General features: G+C 39.8%; 1 protein-coding gene across 5 annotated transcripts in view; it reads left to right on the top strand.

Annotated features, from left to right (window-relative positions):
- The first annotated feature begins 1,380 nt into the window (after positions 1-1,380).
- Positions 1,381-22,935, top strand: part of ppfibp1b (PPFIA binding protein 1b) — a 64,810-nt gene continuing 43,255 nt past the window's right edge. For all 5 annotated transcript variants that reach the window (XM_007895408.2, XM_007895407.2, XM_007895406.2 and 2 more), the window contains exon 1: positions 1,381-1,526. The gene's annotated coding sequence lies outside the window, so the exon portion shown is untranslated. The remainder of the gene's footprint in view (positions 1,527-22,935) is intronic.

Here is a 22,935-nt window from a genome sequence, read left to right as displayed (position 1 = left end):
AAAAGGACACGTGGGCTTTCTCTATATTCTCCTTGTGATTGAGGAATTCTCCCCAAACATTGCCATAGCCAGGAATTTTGCCCTGTGCACACAAGATTTCCAAGTTAGAGCTCACCATTTGCTGAATGCTTGGCTTATTCATCCATAATCAAACCCACTTTCCCTAAAGTGTAGTCTTTTAAACAAAATTTGTGTTGAGTCACAATGTATTTCTAAAACCTTGTATATTTCACATAACTTGGAAAAAAATAATACATGGGAAATCATGTGGTGACTTTGTAATTTCCATTGCCTGTGCTAGGCTGCTGGTGACTGATAGGATGTGAAATGCAAACAGTGCCGTTTCCTGAAGTAAACACCGCTATTTGTGCTGGTTGGATGCACGATAAGCAATTGGAGAGGAAAAGTAAATGCAGTCACAAACTTAAAATACGCCTTGAACAGAAAAGCTATGAATCTCATGCTAATGCACGCGGATTGGCAGATCTGGGTCTTAGAAGATCTCGGGGGTCATCATGCGACACAGGAGAGTCGATAATTTGGGGCTGGAGTGACCGAATTAATGCGCATTTACTTATTGACGCATTTAATTCACATTGCGAAGGGATTATTCGGCTCTGGCTGGAACGCTCTTCCTCCGCCGTGCCCCCTCCCTTCTCCATCTCCAGGTCGCGCCAGACGACCCGACCTTCCTCTTCGTCCGTGCCTGCGGATCACCGTCCCCCGCCCCACCCCCCCCCACCCGGCTCGGCCTGGTGCGTGAGAGGGGGGGGGGCGCTATATAATTGCAAGTTGTTGTTGTCATCACCCCACCCCACCCCACCCTGGGGAAAGCAACCGCCAGTCAACTAACAACCGGGTTCCACCTTAAAGCGAGCGAAACGGAGGTGCGCGGAGTAAGGAAACTTCTTAAGGCTTTGCATGGTTTAGCAGAGGCTTTAGACCCAGCTCTTATCCACGCCCATGGCTGCCAGCACTGCACACCCCCCCCCCACCCCTCCCTCCAGGTGAGAGAGGTCCTCTCTGCTCTTGGCTCTCACACAGGAGCTGGGTTTGGAACGCGAGGCCCACGTGACACCCGTCCCCGCCCCCCCTTACGTCGTCGTCACCGCCCGGTCGCGTGTGATTGACACCCGCGCTCGCCAATGGCTGGAGCGGAGGAGGCGGTGGCTCCGGCTCCTGCCGTGACGGCGGGGCGGGCCGGGCTCGGAGCGTCGTGCGTGACGCGTGACGCGTGACGCGACGCGGGGTTTGATTGACAGGTCGGCGACATGGCGTGGAGGGGGAGGCGGGCGGTGTGAGTGCGACCCATCCATTTCCCTCCCCCTCGCCTGTCTCGGGCTCACGCGCACTCCTCACCGCCAGACAGCAACAGCAGCAGCGGGAGGAGGAGGAGGAGGAGGTGGTGGCGGCGGCTCCTCTGAAGGTCTGGCGTGAAGCTAACACCGAGTCGGGCGGCGGCGGCGGCTGCTGAGACTTCGCCGAGCCTTGGAAGGAGTGGTGGGGAGTGGTGGGGGTGTCCTCAGGTGGGTGCGGCGCCGCCCGCCGCCGGGGGTTGGGTTGGGTTGGGGCCGGGGCAAAGTTTTCAGGAGTCTCCCTGACTCTTCCTCGCGCGCGCTCGCGCTCTCTCTCTCTCTCTCGGTGTCTCGAGACGGCGGTTGGGATGGAACTTCGCGGCGTTTAAAGTTAACGGCCGCCGCGCGCCGAGCGGGGCCCGGACCCGCCCTTTTTTTTTCACACACACCCACAAGTCGGGGTGTGAGTCAGAAGTTAAGACCTAACTTTATTATTATTGTTGTCGTTGTTGTTGTTAGACTAATAGTCCTGGCAGTTGAGACGGCGCCTTATCCCGTCTTCGCGGCGTCTCAAAAGCGCTTGACAGGATACGCAGCGTGAAGCGAAGCGACTGTACGCGTTGTGGGCGAACTTTGAAGCCACCCCACCGGCTCCGTCACCGGAGAGGGTTCAGCGCGGCCGATCGTCAAGACACGGGCGAGTGACTCCCACCCCACACCCACCCCCCGCCCAGTAGTGAAGTGTCTACGCTGCCCTCCCATCCCCTCCCATCCCCTCCCTCCCTCTCTGCATCGCTGAGAAAGCCACACCAAAGGGCTGAGGGTAACGCGCTGCAGTCTTTTTTTTTATTGTTGGTCTTACCATCAAGAGTCCCAAGTAAATTGCCCCCTCTTCTCCCTCCCTCCCACCCACCCTCCCGTGTTTGTAAAGTTTCAAGTTTCAACCCACCCCCAACTACACACACACACACACACACACCCACACACACACACTATACATGGCAGCAGCCCCCTGTAAAACTCTTTAGACAGTCACGGTCTCTAAAATGGGAATCGCATCCGTACCCATTGGTTCGCGTTCCTTTTATTTTATTGCTTTCTAAACTTACTGACCCATCGATGGATGGGGTCTGTAAGTACTGTCCTGTACTGTGCTCTACCAAATGGCTAATTTGGATTCCCGCAGGTGATGTGTGTGTGTGTTTTTTTTTAGGAAAACGCACACGAATCCTCCTTTTTTTTTCGCTTGAAATTTGTCGAGTGCAGATACTTTGTTGAGTTGCATATTAATTGTTTTGGTAATAGTTCGTTGTAACTCGTGGTGTAGTTGTCTACAGTGGTTGTCTACAGTGCTTTGGATAATAGTGTTCTGCTTTATTTTATTATTATTTTAGAGACTGTTACTGTTAATGGTTTTGCAGGCTGCTGCAATATATATTTAATAAAATGCAAATCAACTGTTTACTTATTATCTCAATACTGTAACAAAAAAAACTTGCATCTATATAGCACCCTTCATGCAAGGAGTGCTTAACAGCAGTGTGATTTGATGTCAAGCTGGAAGGAGGGGCAGGTGACCTTGGGGAGGGGAGGAAAGTCTTCAGGTGTGATTTGAAGACTGGCAAAGAGGGAGCACGATGGAGGGATTGAGGCCGGGAGTTTCAGAGATGTGTCATTAATGGGAGCTATTCTCTGAGTGAGGTGTTATAGATTTAATGTGTAAGTGATTTCATTTTATTATTTCAAGCAAATTGGGTCTATAGAAAATACCCAATGATCATATCCAATAAATCAGAATTCTCGATGCAAGAATACAGCAGCTGCAGTTAAACTTGAAGGTTAGCGCAGACAAGTATTTTAAGAGCCAGTTGTCTTCTGAATAGATGCTGACTGCATTATTTCTGTTTATATCCAAACTATGTTTAACTGTTCAGATGACATTGAGTTATTCTGGTTTTGTGTGTTTATTTTTACTGTACTACTTTTGCACAGATTACTGAAAAACGTTTTGCACTCTTCCTAGGCTGACATATCCGTGTTTGTTTCTGTTGCTCAGTTGTTCTTAAAAGCTTTTTTGCAATTAATTTATCTCATTGCAGCTTCTGCATTAGTGGAAATGAAGCATGTTCAGATTAACTTCTGGTAAAGGGATTGGATGATGTCTTGTACTGTGTACAAAACAGTCTGGGAATAAAAGCCTCTAGTCTAGGTTCAATATTGTTGTGTGTGGGTCAGGCTTTGGTTTGGAAAAACAGTAGAATTACTCTACGCAACATATTCATACTTTCTCTACCATCCCCCATTCCAGCGTCCTGCTGAAAGTAGCGTGCGTTGAAGATTCAGATTCTTGAATTTTCCACTACTGTAGTGTCTGTTTAATTCCTGGGTGTTTCTATAACATTTATGGAGAGAACATCTTAATTGCCACATACTGACCTCAACCAAAAGAGATTTTGAACACCTACCGAATAAGTTATGTTACGATAGAAATTAAATTAATGTTATTTTCTGAAATGAGCGGTTATTTAATTCATATGCAATGTGCTACAACAACAACAACAACAAGATTCCATTTATAGAGCGCCTTTCACGTCAGGAGGACGTCCCAAGGCACTGCACAGTTGGGTCATGACCCGAGCAAGGGGGGAAATGGTCAGGGTGAGGGGAGGGAAGGGAGGGAGAGAGGAGGGGGAAATGGTCAGGGTGAGGGGAGGGAAGGGAGGGAGAGAGGAGGGGGGAAATGGTCAGGGTGAGGGGAGGGAAGGGAGGGAGCGAGGAGGAGGAAGAGAGTCGAGAGGGGAGCTGAAGGCACGGTCAAAGAGAAAGGTTTTGAGACCGGCCTTGAAGGAGGAAAGGGAGGAGGCAGCGAAGGCACTGGGGGATGGAGTTCCAGAGCCTCGGGGCTGAGAGGCTGAAGGCCCGACCACCGATAGTAGGGCGGTTGGGGCGGGGGACGTGGAGCAGACCGGAGCCAGAGGAACGGAGGGTACGGGCAGGTAGGTAGGGGGATAGTAGGTTGGAGAGGTAGGAGGGAGCAAGGCCGTGAATGGCCTTGTAGGTGAGGATAAGGATCTTGAAATCAAGGTTAAGCTGTTGACTTGAAATGGTATTTGAACTAATGGTTGGTGCAAATGACCAATACAGAGCAACAACAAGATTACATGTGTATAGCGCCTTTCACGTCGGGAGGACGGCCCAAGGCACTGGACAGTGTGCAGCTTTTCAGACCCGAGCTAGGGTCAGGAGGGGAAGGGGGGGGGGGTAGCCGATGGCATGGTCGAAGGGGAGGGTTTTGAGATGGGACTTGAAGGAGGCTAAGGAGGAGGCGAGGTGGATTGAGTGAGAGCAGAGGTTTGTGTGTCAAATTTGGTCGTAGCCAAATGAAAATGCTATGTTTTTGTGCAGTTTGGCATTAAGTGAAACATTTTTAATTAGTTAATTGAAATTCAGTGACCTTAGGATAATCTTAAGCCAAATACAAAAAATAATGTTTTTCAACTATTGCAGAGCTTTGAGCGGGTACAGAGTATTCCCTGCCAGTTCATGCTTTCAGTTTGGTTTCCCTTCTGATAACACTACTTCATAGATTTAGTTTATGTTTATTGTGCAATTATCAATTGTCTTGGTTTGAATCCTGTTTAAAAAGAGAAGGGAGTTTCTCCCGGTCTTGGTTAGCAACCCTCCAGATAAATTGGTCATTCACTTAAGACTGTTTTTAGGACTTTGCTATGTGCAAATTGGCTGCTTTGTTTGCCTGCAAACACTTTGACTAACATTTGGCAGCGATTCCCTATGTAGTGCTTTGATATATTTTCACAGTATGCAAATGCAAGGATTATGTTTATTATAATAGTCTTTGATGTAGATTCAGTTTATTTTGGGAGAAAGTTGAATGTACCAGTTGTACATGTCATACATTAACTCCCATTCAATAAGACTTTGCCAATGTGTTCTTATGGTCGAACGGATGACCTGCAAAAAATTTAATTTATTAATATATTTTCCTAACTTATGTTTGTCATTTATATTAACCATATATATTGAATAACCTGCATAACGGGGTTGTTGCTATGGACTTTATATAGAGATGAAATGCTAAGATAGTGTAGCTTCTGGTTGTTTACGAAGGCTGTTAACTGCCCTTGTTACAAATTAGACTTGCACACTACAATAATGAGATGTGCTGACCATTATTTGATAATCCTTGCATTTGGTATAGCACCTTATCACATTGATATGTCTTCAAGAGTTTCAGAGTTTTAGTTTTCTGTGAATAGTAATTGTATATTTGGAGACAAAATACCAAATTGTGCACAACAGTGTCCCACAAACAACAACAACAAAATTACATTTGTATAGCGCCTTTCACGTCGGGAGGACATCCCAAGGCGCTGCACAATGTTTCGGACCCGAGCTGGGGGTCGGGATCGGGGAGGGTGGAGGGCAGGGGGTGGGGGAAAGAGAGTAACCAAAAGCACGGTCGAAGAGGAGAGTCTTCAGACAGATCTTGAAGGAGACAAGGCGGAGGGACTGCGGGATGGAGTTCCAGAGTTGGGGCAGAAGGCCCGACCGCCAATGGTGGGGTGGTCGAAGGGGGGATGTGACGCAGGTCAGAGCCTGCTGAGAGGAGGGAATGGGTAGGTAGGGGGTTAGGAGGTTGCAGAGATGGGGGGCAAGGCCATGGAGAGCTTTGAAGGTGATAACCAGGATCTTGAACTGTATCCTCTGTGTGATGGGAAACCAGTGGAGGAGGGGGAGGATGGGGCGATAGGGTCACGGAGCCTGGTGCAGGAGAGGATACGGGCTGTAGAGTTCTGGAAGATCAAACAGGCTTGAATTGTGCAACCAATTTTATATTTTGGGGATTGTTGCCCAGACACCCTTCTCTATTTAAATGCGGCAATGGGATCGTTGCTGCCCACATGACCTTGGTTTATTATGTTATCCGAAGGACAGCACTTCTGACAATACAGCACTCCCACAGCACTGCATTGAATAGTCAACCTAGACTATGAGCTCAAAAAGTCTTGATTTTGTACACACCTTACAAGGTGTAAGATGATTGATCATATGATGCACTGTGGTTGAAAGTACAACAAAAGGGATTGCTGGAATTATCCAGTGGGAACATTAAAGTTTGCATGGTCCTACAGTAGAAAGGCAACATTGTAAATTGGCTGCTTTCTTGCTTTTTTTTTCTCTGATTGACTTGAAACTGAATGAATATTTGGCAGGTTTAGACTGGTTTCCTTATTTAGTGGAAAACCAAGGTGAAAACATTCAACTTTCAACTAGCCAGCTAGTCGACTATGAAGTGAATTGAAACTTTTGTTTTGCTTTTTGTCAGTTGTCACATAGTTGTAGATTGCACTGTTTTAAATCGGTTCACTTCATTTGTATATTTGCAACCTTAATAATAATGATAATAATCCTTTCATTTGATATAGCGCCTTATGACATATTCAAGATGTCTCAAAGAGCTTCACAGAATATACTGTAAAGTCATTTGACTATATTTTGTGGGCATGAGGCAATTGCACGCAGTGGTGTCCCACAAACAGTCGTCGATTGAGTAACCAAGTCATTTTTTTGGAGGGGTTATTACCCCTGGATAGCGATTCGCCAATCGACTTACAACCAGGTTCCTACTTACTGCTAGGTGAACAGAGGTGTGTGGAGTAAGGAATCTTGCCCAACATTTCGCCCTGCCGGGAATAGAACCCAGCTCCTCTCGCAGGCTCCAACCACTAAACTACAGGATTACTCTTCCTTGTTGTCATTACGTTTTCATTGCCAACCATATAGAAACTTGTTACAAATTTTAAACGTTGGCAAGAGAATGGGGTTTGTGTTCAAAATTTATTGATCTATTCTACATGTGAAAAATTGGAATGCAACCTATTCTTGGTTGACTGAAAACATTGAGGCTGAAATCAATTGTGTTGTGGGTGTACTGCACCTGTACTGGACTGTTGTCCACAAATATGTTTTAAAGGATTTAGAGTCTGCATACTGTCAAACTTATTGGCATTTTTTAATGATGAAATGTTGCCTTTCTTTCACTAGTCTCCATTGAACTTTCTCCTCCTCAAAGAGCAGTGTGGAGTGTGCCAGTGTAGTTTTAGGTTTCCTCTCCGAAGGCTATTGATTTTTTTCCATAGCAAGTATCATCGGCTTATTAGCATTCATAATCTGAATTTTGAAGTTATTTTGCATTATTCTGGGGGCTAATCAAGAATCTCATGAAACCATCTACTTTGAAGCTGGTATTTTGTGCTAATATATTTGTGGGACATTTTGTGGTCAATTGCAGCTCCAAACCTTTACTCTGCAAACCTTTCTCTTCCCTGGCTCTTGACACTGGTTTGTTTATCAAATGTGTTTTTGTTTTAGCTCATTTTGGTATTCTGATTAACAGTACAGTGAGGAACCTTTATTGATATCAGTTGACTGCAGATTTGCTTTAATTAGTTGATGATTTTATAATTCATGCCATTATGAATATAAGATTGAAGAGGTACTGTGTTAAGGTAAATACTTAATATTGCTGGTTGTAGCTTGGGGGTTGTGGTATGGATAAATTCAAGATTCAAAATGTTTGAATGTTAATACTGCAGGAGACGACAGAACCATTTCTACAGAAGCAACACTTCTGGTAATGTAGATTATACTTGTTTGTTTTGTGGAGCAGAGTCCACAATATCATCACAGAAATAATCGTATGCATGGTTTCCAAGCAGCGACTTCATTTTCTAGCTGTGGACCAGGTCTGTCCTGACCAGCGGTCATTTTGTTTCAAGGCTTTTTTTATTCAGAAAACTGACAGCTCAGTTCACTTGCAGTCAGAAAAACATTGTATATGTCATCTCTGGCAGCAGAACTCGAACTCATCTCAAGATACCGCAGTACGTATCTCCTTTCATCAACAATAGTTCCATCCAGCTGAATGAGGCATTTCAATTTGATTAACAAGTCAACCAGACCACCTTCTTCTGCTGTGTACAAATCAAATTTTTTTTATCAGATCGACACGACTGATATTCAGGTGTACAATTGCAAATAATGAAGACTTTCTTACACTCCTAAGCAGATGCAATAAAGGAACTCTAAAGTTGCAAGTGTAGCTGTGACATGAAAGCTACAATTCTACACAGCTTTTTGATGTGATTAAATTGTCCCGACTTAGAGGATGCGTTACTTGTGGGGAATTGAAAAGATGACTCACATCATCATTGAGTTGGACTCGATTCATTGCATCCTGAAATCCAATTTTGGCACTCGCGTCTAGGCTTTCTAAACTGCACAGTTAATACTATGGAAGATTGAATATATGATTTTTTCAGAGTTGAGGCTGACCTCGGAGATGTTTTCAACATTTGGTCTGCATTCCTGGCTTACTACCAATACCGAACAACCACATCAAAACCACTTGCCACGCACAAATTGAAACATGACATAGTGCCCAGCCGAATTTCAAAAGGGTTGAACATCTTATACAATGTCTTTCACCCTCACACACACCCCCACAACAATAGCTGTACAATATCCTATGCATGCCTTTCTTCTCCCCCACCACTCCCTGAAAATAAATACTAGTTTAAGCTTTGTAATCTATCTGGAGCTACAGTATGTGCCACATTTTTAATCTATGATACAAAATGTCAGCAGTAAAAGCAAAGTATAAAATAAGCTCTGATAGCTTAGTGTAAATTTTATATTATCAAGCGCTCAGGTGCACTACCCTGGGTGAGGGGTGCTATATAAATGCAAGTTCTTGTTGCAAATAAATTTGTAAAAACAATTTTTGAAGGTTTTTTTGCACAAGTGCTGCCTCTGTTCAGTGTTCAGTAAGAATTGCTTAGTCAGATTGCCCATTAAGTTTCCAAGTTGCTTGAGGATAAATAAAGGTGTAGGTAACATTTGAAAATGCAATATTATCCAGAGTATTTGTAGCAATAATCGTATCTACCCTTTTAAATACTAGAAGGCTGAGGTTATCTGAATGATTTTCATCAGTTTTTAAATGGGCAAATGAATGGAATGCTGGAGTGAAGTGCTCACTGTAGAAAGGGTAGAGGTGAATGTAAAAGAGTTTGCATTCAGCTCATCATGCCTTTTCCAGTGCAGGATAGAACTGCCAAAATCATTATTTTATGTCTTGGACACCACTTGACAGCTACAAATATCAACTGAGTGCTTGCCCTACAATGACTCCTCTGTTACTTTCAAGTACATTAATGGTGCGCTGTAATCACAGAAGCACAGTCCTTGTTGCTGTCTGAGCCACAAGCCTTGCAATCCAGTTAGTTCACCACTAATCTTCAATTCCTGCTAGTTCGGTCCGTGACGTACGAGAAGAGAACATTTCCTAATGTACTTGTGGCATTTTTAATATCCTTCAAAACTGAAATCTTTATCCACAAAATGGATATAGCCAGTGTACTTTACAGTATATTCTGTGAAGCGCTTTGAGGCTTGCTGATGTGAAAGGTACTACACCAAAAGTGTTTCTATTGTTGTATAGAAAAAGGAAGTTTGGGGAAGAAATTGAGGAAAAGGGATTAGAATACCTTGCCTGGTGAAAATTTGTGGGCTGATCTTGAATGGTAAGATCCACAGAACTGCCTTTCTGCAGTGAATATACATTATATGATTACTAGAAAGCAATGATGTAGTGAATACAAATAGCCTGGAACTGGATTTTCCATTAGTAATTAAGTTACAATTGTTCATGTGTTTGATTATAACGTTTGTACAGCAGTATAAAGCTGCACCAACTTGATTTTATTGAACGCATCCTTGCTTCTTGGTCATAAGGTTGTGAGTTTAAGTCCCACATCAGAAATTGAGCTTCGAGTTAACCTGATGCTCCAGTGCAGTGCTTGGAGTATTGCATTATTGGAGGGGTAACATTTGGACAAGTTGTTCAACCAAGATCCCATCTGTCTATTCTGGTAGCTGTTGGACCCGATTTAAAAAAAAAAAGTTTCATCTTGGCTTGGCAAATTAGTTTATTATTAACCTCATCGCCATTGTGGGAACCTTGTTAGTACAAGTATTTGCCACATTTGTCTGTCACAACATTTATCAGTAATTGACAAGCTCTGATATATTGATATTGTAAGTTTGCTAATTTATGCTTCAATATAAAATAGTTGAAAATGGTCATCAACCTTGCTTTGAGTATTTTATACAAGTGGTAATCTCTGCTTGCAGTCGGTCTGAAATTTAAGATAAATAAATTCAGTGCTAATGTTTAATGCATTCTAGAAAGCCTGCACTGTTTTGGATGTGGGAAAATAATTCTTCAAAGCAATTTTTAAATTGAGAATATTGAAAATCTTAAATGAAGTCAGAAATACCAAAAAGGTAGTTGTTAAATGTTCTGATTATTGTAGCTGAAATGGTAATTGATCTTTCTCGTTAGGATTGACCAGCATTTTCTGTTTACATTCTTGAAACATTGTTTTTCGATTTAGCATTTAAATTTTCTTTTCAGTCACATACCGTACTAGAAACAGCAAGTGCTATTGAAATTAGGTCAGTGATATTTTTGTGGATGCCTGTAGCTGTACCAATAGGTACCAGGTGTTATCAATAACTTCTCTGCTATATGAATGTGAACCACAGCTGGTGAATGGAACTTATGGAACATTGCATTGCCTCTGGTTGAAAAGCATCAAAGATGGTGCATCTATTAAATTATTTTGAACACTGTTGCTGTCATGAGTAAAAACAGTCAAATACCTGTTTAGTCTTACAGAAATAAATGATCATTTGAATGGGCATAAGTCTATTTCTAACATACTGAAAGGTTTTGCAAAAAAAATTAAATACTGAAATTTCCATCAAAGGAGTAATTAGATTTTTTTAAATTTAGTATTTCAGTTTTCTTCAGTCAATTCAAATGGTGTAGTTTGTTAAAAGCAACTGCCAGACACATACACTATTAGACGCAGCAAGTGATATTCAAAATGAGGTCAGTGATATTTCCCTGAATGCTGCAGCTGTAACTGATGGGATTTAATTACCAGTTGACTTGGTCCTTGTTTAAGATAGTGAATGTTGTGTTTTCTAGTTATTGTCAGCTCTGTTTGAATTGAGCTTTGTAAGATAGTAGGAGAGATCAGAATCTTTATCCTTTATCCTTCCCACCATATTTTGTTACACACTAATTTTTTTATTATATATTTTATGCATGGGTGCAAACCCTTGATTGTTCAGTGCCTTGGAATGTCCTTCCGACGTGAAAGGTGCTGTACAAATGTAATTTGTTGTTGTACCTTGTCTCACACTGCCTTGGCTGACATCAGTTACATCGCTGCATACCTGTGATCTTCTCAATCTGTGGTTCAGTTCCTCATTGAATGAATTAGTGTAGCCATTAATCGAATCGCATAAATTTCTGTTCCCTGAATAAAATAAGCTTACAGTACTGCATGTTCAGGAACTTCTATTGATGATTTTGAAGGAAAATTCACTCAGAATTCTTTGGTTATGGGACATAACTTACTATCTACAATAGCTAGTTCAGAGAATGAAAAATTGTGGTGATCTAATCCTGTTAGAATGGAGTGCTGTATTGTACGGATATGATCGTTTTGTGAATGCTGGTTCTCTGTAAGAAATGCGTGGTTGAGGAAATGGAATTTGGTACTAGCCTGAGCATGTCCCACAGTTGTGTCCAGTGTCCCTTTTTCTTTTTCCATCTAAATACCATGAACAATTGAACAAAAATACCAATTCATGGCTCTTCGTAACTGTGAGGGTAAGTGAGTTTTTTTTTAATTCAACTAATTAAATTTATTCAACAACACTTTTATGATTCATGAAATGGCCCAGCGGTGGAATTCCACAGCATGGGCAGCTTGGCTGAAGACTTGCGGGTATTTCCAATGGTGAGCCGATTGGGCAAGATTACAAAGCAGACTGGTGTTTGTTGAGGAGAGAGGGTGGCTGGGGCAGGTTACACAAGCGGGTGGAGCGAGGCATTTGAGGATGAGGATCTTGAGCTTGATCTGTTGGGGGTAGAGGGACCACTAGAGCAGTGCTGATGGATGTTTTTTTTCTGGCTAAATCAAAGCAAAACTCCTGTTTTACATGTTCAGTCATGTGAACAACAGTATTGCTATTATTTGAACTAGACAGGAATATGTTACCTAATTCATGTGGCATGCAGTTTGAAATCTGATGTATGAGGTATTCCAAACCCCTGAGAGTTTGTGTTTCCATTGGTGATGTCAAATTCCAAGAGCTGATTGTTTTCTTTAGAAGCACACAGGCTTTCTTATTTATAAATGAGTTTATTGCAAAGGAAAAAAATCTCAAACATTGATTAAGAAGTAACCCATTTTATTTACTTGTGGCAGCTCCAATTCAGTCTTAGGTTTCTGTTGATAGAGTTTTATGTCTACTGCAGTCAGGTTTAGTAATGAAACTAAAATGTTGTGTTGCTATTTGAAAAGAACAAATGAAGGCTTATTGTTGTATATTTTTGAAATCCTGTTTACAATAGATTTAGTATTGTTTTCTCCCCCATTGGTGAAGGTGTATAGAGTTTGGTAAAATAGAACCGGGCTGTCATGACATTTTAATATGGTTTCATGTTTGTTCCTCCCCTCATCCTTTGGAGAAACATGCCTTTCTTTTGACCCTTTCCCTGATGGTCTAACTGAAGTTTTTGTTTTAGTCTTTGTTTTATTGCCTGTGTGGCCATTAGTATACCTACTGGCTGCCAAGTTTGGACGGTGGTGTAATTTTGCAAGTTCTTCACCCATCGGTTTTCTCCTGTTTTTCCTCTCCCAAAGATGCTTTTAATTCCTTTTTACTTTCCACTTGGATCTGTTCAAAAGGCACGGATTGGATTCCATTATTTAAGTGTGAACGATGATTGTGATTTTTAGTGCTATTCACCACAGTGGGTATCAGAGTTGACCCAATCCTGAACTCACCTGTACACACAAGAACGGGTCCCAGCAAGTGTGCAAGAATAGTTAAAAGTGCAATCTATTGTGGAACAGTTAGAAATTGTTGTGCTTGATGGGTTATTAGAATATTGAAAGTATTTCCACAAATGTCTCTCTGAGCTGAGTTAATTGAAACATTTTTAAAAAATTGTGTAAATATTTGAATTAAGATGTAAAAGATTATGGAAAAGAGCAAGGGAATGGTATTAAAATAATCTCCAGTGGGAAGCAAGGGAGGTATAGGCATGAAGAGCCTAATGATCTCCTGCTGTGCTGATATTTAATTGCATTCAGTAGTTTTCTAGAATTCTGTAATTGCATTCAGTGCAGTTGAAGCACAACCTAAACATTTGTGGGAACTTATTATGTGCAAATTTTCTTTCTGCGGTGTTAAGCGTAGTGACTGTATTTGTAGGTAATTATCTGAAGTGCTGGACAAGTAGCGCAAAAGATTGCTAGGCGGTGCTATCAGTGGCAACCAATGCATTTGTAGCCGATTAGACTCCAGCAGTATCCCAACACACAACTTTTATTCTGGAATTACGTAAGCAGGATGTGTCCCTCCAGGGAGAGTGTTCATTCCATTCCAACAATCTATCTCTGCAATTTTGATGTGTAGGTGGGATTCATGGAAATCTCAGTTTGGTTTGGATACACTTAAGACATGATAATGGGATTCCACATGTGTTAGGCACCCGGCTGACCAAAAAAACCTTGGGGCCAAACATTGAATGTTCCATTACTAGTATCTAAATATTTTGTTGTTGATTAATACAGCCCACGTCTGAAGTATTTAATTAAATGTCTTTTGATGCGGCCTCGTTGTGCCGACTGTATCCAATTTGCGTAACAGTAATTCCACTAATTAGAGTGGGCAGACCAAAGTTGCTAAGGATGGTAATTTGCTCCTACAGATTGAAGAGAAAAAGGTTCCATGATTTCTGTAGTTATAGTGCTTTTAACTTTGTGATCCTGACTTGGATCTTGCATTTTATATATATGTTTTTAAATCTAGATTTCGGTGAACAGCAGAGTCTCTCTCAGTGGTTTAACTTGGCTGGGATTTAAGGGTATCAGCTGCTTTTCCTTCCTATGACTCAGCTCTGCAGTTGGGTAGGGCAGGAAAGTAATTACACAGCCTTGCATCTAGAAGTACATTTAATTGTTTACAATAGTTAGCTGGCAGGCATCAATATGGATTTTTGATTTGCAAATTACCTACACTTGTAACGCTCCTTCTCATGCAAAACTGGATTCCTTTTCTTTCAGTATGAAATTGAGCACTAAGTGATGTATCCTTTGTTGATTTAGAAGAAATGGTTTATTACAGTAAATTATGAGGTGGCAGATTTTTTATTTCTGAAGGACCATGTATGTCAGTGAATGAAAATTATAAAATGCCTTACATATTATTGTTAAACTTTTGCATTGAAATAAAATTACTCTAGCATTTTTGGTTTTCTTGTCACAGTTTTCATGACCTGATAAATGGCAACTTTTTCTGTCATATCTGCTGCTTGAACTGTTCCTTTGTTTAACTGATAGTGCAAATCAAAGCAGGATGTTTGTTTCACAAATCTAAGGCATAACAGAATTACAAACAAAATAATAAAATAAAAATTCTTCCATTTGATTCACGTTGGAAAGATATCTCAAACACTTCAAAGGATTTACTGTAAACTAGTCAAATGTCATGACTATTTTGTCTGAGCATGGCAGCCAATTTGTGCACAGCATTATCACACAAACAGTCATGTGTAGATTTGATCATTCCAGTCCAAATGTAAATAGTGTTTTTATATCTAGTTTGTCACATGGTTTGTCAAAAGAGTAAGATTGGAAATAATTAATGTTGACTTCTTTAAAAAATGTTTCTCTAATGCTATCGTTTGGAAGAAGTTGATAATATGGAGTATTCTCTATGTGAACAGGCTGGAAGGATTTACAAAATAATGACCTTTGTTCTAATCACATTGAATGTTTGTTTTTCTTGGATCGTATTGTATTAGATTTTGATTGGGATGTGAAATACATCCCTTCTCTTCCTACCTACTGTGATTATTCTGAAGTAATTGTGATACTCTTTGACCATGGCACTCTACTTGAATAAAGTCACTTGATGCAATGTAATTAATACCAGGAACTTGACTGAACTCACTGATTGTAATCGTGCTATACTCTATAGCAAATTTTGCAGTTAACTGCTTTATTGCTGTTTGTTTGTATTGTTATTCTGCTTGATATATTCTAGGGCGACCTTCTGCTCCATTTCATCGAATTTGGAGGTCATTTATTTTTTTCTCAAAATTTGGTGGCAATTGATAGACCATCTATTAAGTGAAGTATTAAATATATGGAAGCATATCTTTAGATATGTCTTTAGGCATGTGAATTTGCAGTTATCTTTGACAGCAATAAATTACATTTTTACATTTGTGTAGAGGATTTCACGTCAGGAGGACGTCCCAATGTGCTGGACAGTGAAGAGATTTGACTGTCTCCCCAATCACCCAAATTGAAAAAGGTTTTGTGATTTAATATAAGTGATGTACTCTTGCTGACTTTTTCACTTATTTTTTGGCTTCCTATTATTCCTACAAAATTCCCTGACCAGAGGATTGGTAATTGAACTTGTGATCTGGCAAGTACTTAGCAGCAGCTGAAATTAAATCATTTCTGACCTTTCAGAAGTGATGCAGTATAAAGCTGTAATAGTTAACCACTTGCTAACCTATTGTGAGCCACGTTTGCTCACTTACATCTGCAAAATGATACTACCTTGATCTTTGCCTTTCACAGGCAGAGTTGAGGAGTTGGATGTAGTGATTTGTTTTACATTTGTTACCAATCTAAATAATTAATGTGGTACATTACATTGTTATAAATCTTTGTAGGAATTTAAATATTATCTAAAATGTCCTGTGGATTTCTTGGATGACAGCCTTGCTTGGTTGCTCTCCCTCCCCCTCTTTCTGGAGGAGCACTGGATTTTCAGTATTCTTTTAGAATACACTTTTAGAAATCACTGCAGAGTGATTTTAAAAAAATCTAGCTTAGAAACCATTGATCTGAGAAAGCTTTTTTGTTATTTTTGGATACACCTAGACAGCAGAACAAGAGAGCACACTTTTAGAATTGAAAGGACAATTTCAGGACAGACATCGCATGTCTTTACTCAAGGTAATTAACTATGGGAACAGCTGACCAAGAAGGATAGTTAAAACCAGGATGCTGGCCTTTTTATTAAAAAAAAGCTTGGTACTATGATGTAAAGATATTAGGGTATGGATGCAAGAAGGGTGAGATCAAATGGGTTTTTATTTAAACCTCTCTTATGATCTTGTGACGGTATTGAACTATAAAACATAAAGGGAGAGCAAACAGTCAAGCGATTTGCCTTAAGGGTTGGTTGCCTGAATATAAAGGCTGAGAGATTGGAATGGAGATTGGTATGTCAAGTGGGACGCATCTCCACAGAATATGGAACATTGCCTGTTATTGGAACATTGTTCTTTTTAATATACACTAAATGTTACAAATTCATTTCGTCATGCTAATCATACAATAAACAGTTATAAATACTGAATGAAATTTAGTTATCTATGTCTGAGGTTCTTTGGAGGAACTAGCAACTGGAACATATTGAAACCTTTTCTTTGTACTGCATTGTCAGGTTTATATGTGCCAAAAGTCAAGCCTGTGAATGGGAGGGTGGTGGGGGGAGAGAGAAGCTAAAGAACAGGACTAAATGGATGTCTTTTTCAGAGAAAGAGGCCCTATGTTGAGACTTGATTTCATAGTCCAGGCAGGCTTTCCATTTTAGTACTGGGGGAATGCTGCATTTTTCAGATTAGTTATTTACTTCATAAATGTAAGAACGTGATGGTGCTACGCTAGCCCACAGAAACAGTCACTGTATTTGACTTTAAGGGAATATGAAACCATTTGATTTGACATGATAAAGCAGTACAAAATTGCAAGTTCTTAATGTTTATGTAATAAAATATTGTTGTATATGGAGCCTAAAGATATCAATTACATACAGAATGTTATTGGAACGTTTGTCAGATTATATCACTATAACATTTGGCGGTGAATGCTTTGTGAAAATTAATTTATTTCCCTTGCTCATACAGTAGTTCTTGCCAGACTCCACACTACTTAAGGCCATGTGCAGATAAATTGCTGCAGGCCTCTGTAAATTGTGTTGTAACTGGCAGCTCAGTGGCCCATAAAAGTGGCTCAGAATGAATTCCATCATTTTCCTTCTCCTTGCCCCTAAGCAAATGTTGAGCCACCACTGATATTGGGACTTGGTACTAAACAAAAACCTGTGTTCCCATAGCTAGTATATTTCAACAATGTTATACAGTTAACTCTGTTTAAAGAGAACTCTTTATTTTAAGTTCACCAAGTTTAAAGGAAAGTAAGGTTTGACATTACAAAAATGTCCTGTCGTTTGTAAATGACTGGAGCAGCTTTGTGTAAAGTCATGTTCCCTTCCAGGAGGGAAATGGCAGCCTTTAGTAGTTTAGTATATGTGTCTGAAAAGATGCCTCCTTCTCCTCTGTGACTCCATGCCTTTTGGCTGCACTATACGGCAGCAATACTTTGCCAGATACATTTTGAAATTATCTGGCCAGCTGAATTTTTACTCTTAAATATCCGGACTTCATTGTAGTTTCTCAGGAAAAAATGTTTTTAAAAAAATGTGTTAACTTTATTGATGTCTTACACTTTTGTGTTGGATACTTTCTGCTTGGCCATCTGCATGTTTTTTTCTTCCTACCATAAGATCTGTATATTTTGAAGTAGGTCTGAATTGATAATGTACATGCATGGTGACCTATCCTAAACCATGACGCATGGAAATAAATGAACAGATTTAAAATCTAAACGTTAATACTATCTGCATGCAGCATTATAACATGGTGTCTGGGTCCATAAGAACAGACCGTTTTCATTAAAATGAAATACACAAAAATGTCTGATTTCCACGTTGTTAGGTCACTGTTGGCATCTTAGTGCTTAATGCACAGGAAATGCTGCTGAGGACTTGCTCCCCACTCTCTCAAAGACCCAGCACAGGCACCACGGCTGAATGGCCTAGTATGCTGTAACATTGTATGGTTCTTCCCCTTCCCCTCCCCCTCCCCATGTCAAAAAAAATAAGCCATTCATTCAACATTTGTACACCTAGTTTTATGTTTCTGACATTATCCTAATCTTATAATGTTCACTGCTTGAGCACATTCACAGGAAAAAGGTGGGAAGATACATAACTGCTTCCAAGTTTAGTGATTGAATGGAGAATGTTAAAAATAACGATCTACTTGTAGTTTTTATAGGGAAGAGACATGGAATTAGCTGTAGAGCTCAGAACGTGAACAAACAATTTCTGGGGGGACATTATACACCTTCATAGAACCACTGTGTTTAAACAAAGGCTTTTTGTAATGCCTCTATAGCTAGAAATCGCACCTCTTATTTTATAAAATATTAGAATGTTTGGGTTGGTGGGGGGAAAGTAGGAGTGGTACTTGGCTGATCCCAAACTATTGACTACCAGTGCATACTTGAGGGATTTTAAAATTAGCGGTTTGTCATGAATTAACTGCCAGGGTCTATCTTTCCTTTTTTTCTTCTCTCCTTCCTTCCCCCCCCTTGCAAATTACAGTATTTTTATTTAGTACCCAATAGGGATTTTGAAAAGTGCAGTTTATATTACTGACAGCAAAATTGCTTCTAGCAATAAAGTGTTTGAAGCAAGAAAGTTGGACTAATATTTTCCATTCCTAATTACATTGGCCGGGCCTGAGGGGCTCACTCACTACACATGTATAGAGCTCGGATAACCCATGTCAATTTGTTGCTGAAGACACAGCCAGAATGCAACATTAATAAAAAAAAGGTTCTTTAGCAGTCCTTGAGGGATCCATTTCAGAAAGGAGCTTGCATTCACGCTACATGCATTTACAGTGCATTAGGTGCAAATTAATGTGCTGTTGAAACCACCTTCTCGGAGCACGCTTGGCACTCATGCTTCACTTTTCGGAATCTGCTCATCAACTACTTGTACTGGAATTTTCAGTGCAAAAAGCAGGCATTGTGTTAATTGTTGATTGGTGTTGAACAACTGCAAGACTTGGACTTCACTTAACTGCTTCGATAAAATAAAACAAAATGTCATCCTCTGGCAGAAAAAGCATCCTACAGAGTACTTTATACAAAAACATAGTTTCACTTTAACTGAATAGATTCTAACCTTCCACTCTACTTATCAGTATTAAACAGTTTCTAGAGCATTGTATGTCAGCTTACTAGAGGCAATGGAATTGGATGCAGTGGCCAAGGGGAACACTGGATGATACTACAACAATAACCTGCATTTATATAGCATCCTTCACACGAGGTAGTGTCTCAGCGAGCTGAACAATGGCAGGGCTTGATGCTGATCCCGGGACGAATAACTAGTGACTGTAGATTGTCAAACAGTCTGAAAAGTCTCAAGTGTGATTTGAATACAAGTAAAGAGGGGACAAGACTGACGGATTGAGGCATGGGGTTCTGTAAGTTCTGCGTTGTAGCTGAGAAGAGAGGTTGAGGACAATAATGTAAAAACAGAACTTTATAAACCTTATAACATGTCCATTCTTGTTAATCATATCTCTTGAATATGGAAATAATCTTAGGAATAAGATTACCATTCCTCATAATGTGAGATTTGTCTACCACATTTATTGCCCAAAGTGGTGGCCTCCAAATTGCTGTGTCCCAATAAACCTTTGAGAGCATAAACTAAGCTCCTATTTAACATCTTTCCTTCTATCTAGTATTTAAAGTAACTATGACTGTTTTTGAGCAAAGCTGGCTCTTATTTGCCTCCATTGAAACTTATTTTTTCTGCAGTTATAAAGAATAATAATAATTCTTGTTCAACAAGAAAACTACAAAACATTTATTGCTTGATTTCTACTGTTGAATTTTGAAAGGTACAGTAAATGAATTCTGTAATGTGTAACAGAAAACCTGTGGGTATTTTGATTGTTATGGAAGGCAAGCAGGTTACAGCAACGTCAGGGGCACACAAGTTGGTGAGGGCTTTTTGTTTTTGAAATGTATTGAAAGGTGCTGAAGCTTTCCATAGAAAAAATGCTAAGTGTGATTACTAGATAGAACCATGGGGGTGGGGTGGGCATTGAGACAAATTTGTTTAATGAGTTTGATGTTTGAAGTGCAGCGAATGCTTGCTTGGACTTGTAGCAATAATAATAATAATAATAATAATAATCCTTGCATTTGATATAGCGCTTTTCACGTCGGGAGGACGTCCCAAAGATATACATTTCCTTGGACTGTTGCATTTTGTATGTAATGTGCTTAATTCAAAATTGACCCAATTAAAATAGTACACTATGTTGAATGCATTAACATTGCAGTTAAATGTTTATTTTTAAGTTCATTGTTGACATAGGTGACCAAATGTAAGGGTATTACCTTTATTTAAATTTTAACAAATGGTTTTTAGAATGTTTGAAACTACAATTGCATAAATTAAATTAATTACATGGTAATGGTATGTTTTATGTTTCATGAAGCTCTGTGACTGCCCATTCTAAGACCTTCTAGAAAGAATCAAAATAATGCTCATCTGCTTGTCCTATTTTTGTGGAGATTAACTCTTAGCCTGCATTGCACAGAATTCCACCTTGTATTAAATTAGGTTTAAACTTTTAACGGATTCATGATTGTGTGGCTTCTGGCCCAAAAATGATTAGTAGGTCCTTTGACTGAATTGGTAATTTAGGTACATATTACACCAAAGGGAGAAATTAATTGTACTCCATTGCCTTGAGTACATCAGCCCATAGAATATAAAATTCTCTCCTTTTAAAAGAGCTTTATTCATGTCAAATATTTGGTGTAATTGTTTCTACTATATTTGTATCATATGTAATCTACAAATAGCATTAGAACTAGACTTGCATTCCTACCATGTCACAGTTGGAGGTTTAATAGAAAATGGAATTCAGACATCTGTAAGGAAAGATCCTCTGGGCGTATTTCGCCATTAATCTAAAACTAGTTGAAAAGAAACGCCTCTTTAGTGCAGCAAGAATTATTGGGTCTAGAGGAGGGACTGTGATTAGAACAAATGTAAGATTTGTCAGCACCTCACAAAGTAAACCATGAAAATGCTTCTGTGTAAGAAAATGACATTTACCAGTAAAAGTAGCCATGGAAATTTCTCAGTAAACCAACTTCAAAAGTCCGGTGGTTGACAAGCTAGAATGAGTTGCTCATCAGCTTTGCAAACTAAAAAGACAAAACACCTCTTAAGCTTTAAAGTTCACTTTTTATGGCCCAGGATCTTATATAGTAGCCAAGACTCTGGTAATTTTTTTTAAAACTCCTCCAGTTTAATTGCATTACCTGTATGCTTACTAGGTGTTCCAAAAAAGCCAGGAATTTTAAGTGTATTTTGTTCTGTGACCCAACTACTGTAAATGTGCAGTTTGTTGATGGATTCTTTCAGGATCAGTGAAATAAATGTTTCCTTTTCTAAACAATGCTAAATGTAATTAGACAGTAGTATAGTATATGTCTATAGTAGTAAAGCTTCTGTAGTTGTATTTTTAGATTCCTTATTACAATAAATTAGGATTTGTTTCAATGTAGGCACTTAAAGTTCTAACTCCTCTGCTTATTAAATTTGCCCTTTTAAGAACATTAGGATAAATAAGATTATCTCACACAACAAATCCATGAGGCATTCTTGGACTTTATCCCAAATTCTCTTTTTTCAACTTTCTAGAATAACTTTCCCTGCTTGTATTCAGCAAACAAGTACTTTAATTTAATCTTGGTTTAGATAGTAAAATATTGCCCCTCTGCTTCACCTTTTTTTCAAATTAAACCTGGAAACAAAAAAGTTATTGTTATAATTAATGAAGGGCACCATGTCTGCTCTGTGTGGGTTGATGGGTGAGAGAAACTAATTTGACATCTCTTATTTATCAAAACTGCTTGAATTTAGAATGGGTCAGAGTGCAATGTTCATCTGCTTGGGTCAAAGAATGTTCAGGGTTCAGTTTCAAAATTCAGATCTTGACCATATGACCAACAAATTACAAACCAATTTTGATCCTTATTTTTAGGGAGGGTTTTGGTACCCATTTACTGAAAAAATCTGAAAGTTGCATGCTCTATGCATTATTTCTTAATGTTTTCTGCTTTTCTGTGTTCATAGTTTATTTCCTCAGTCTTGCTTTACTTGTCAAATATTTGGACAAGACGAGAGAGAACCTTTGACTTGCAACTACAGCAGTTAATTACAAGAATGTGCGAGCCCGTTAATGTGTACACATGCTGGACTGCTTCGAACTGTATGACTACAGCAAACTGAAACCGAGTCCTCTCACCCAAACACTTGAACATGTTGGTATTCTGCAATGAAATCTAATAGAAAAGAGCCCCTGCAGCATTACACCCCTTAAAATTGTTCCCTGTACACTACTTCCTATTTTAGAAGCTGTTGGAACCTGAGGACAAGTTGGCTTGATAAGCAATGTGCATCGGATGTGTATATAATCACTCACCATAACATTTATTCATTTGGCTTGAGAGCAGTGAGAATTGAATCATGAGAGTTGCCATTGTATTTGCATATATTG

The sequence above is a fragment of the Callorhinchus milii genome, unplaced genomic scaffold (assembly GCF_018977255.1).
Source record: "Callorhinchus milii isolate IMCB2004 unplaced genomic scaffold, IMCB_Cmil_1.0 Scaffold5, whole genome shotgun sequence".
NCBI lineage: Eukaryota > Metazoa > Chordata > Chondrichthyes > Chimaeriformes > Callorhinchidae > Callorhinchus > Callorhinchus milii.
Note: the sequence above shows the minus strand (reverse complement) of the source record. Positions and strands in the feature narration are given on the sequence as shown.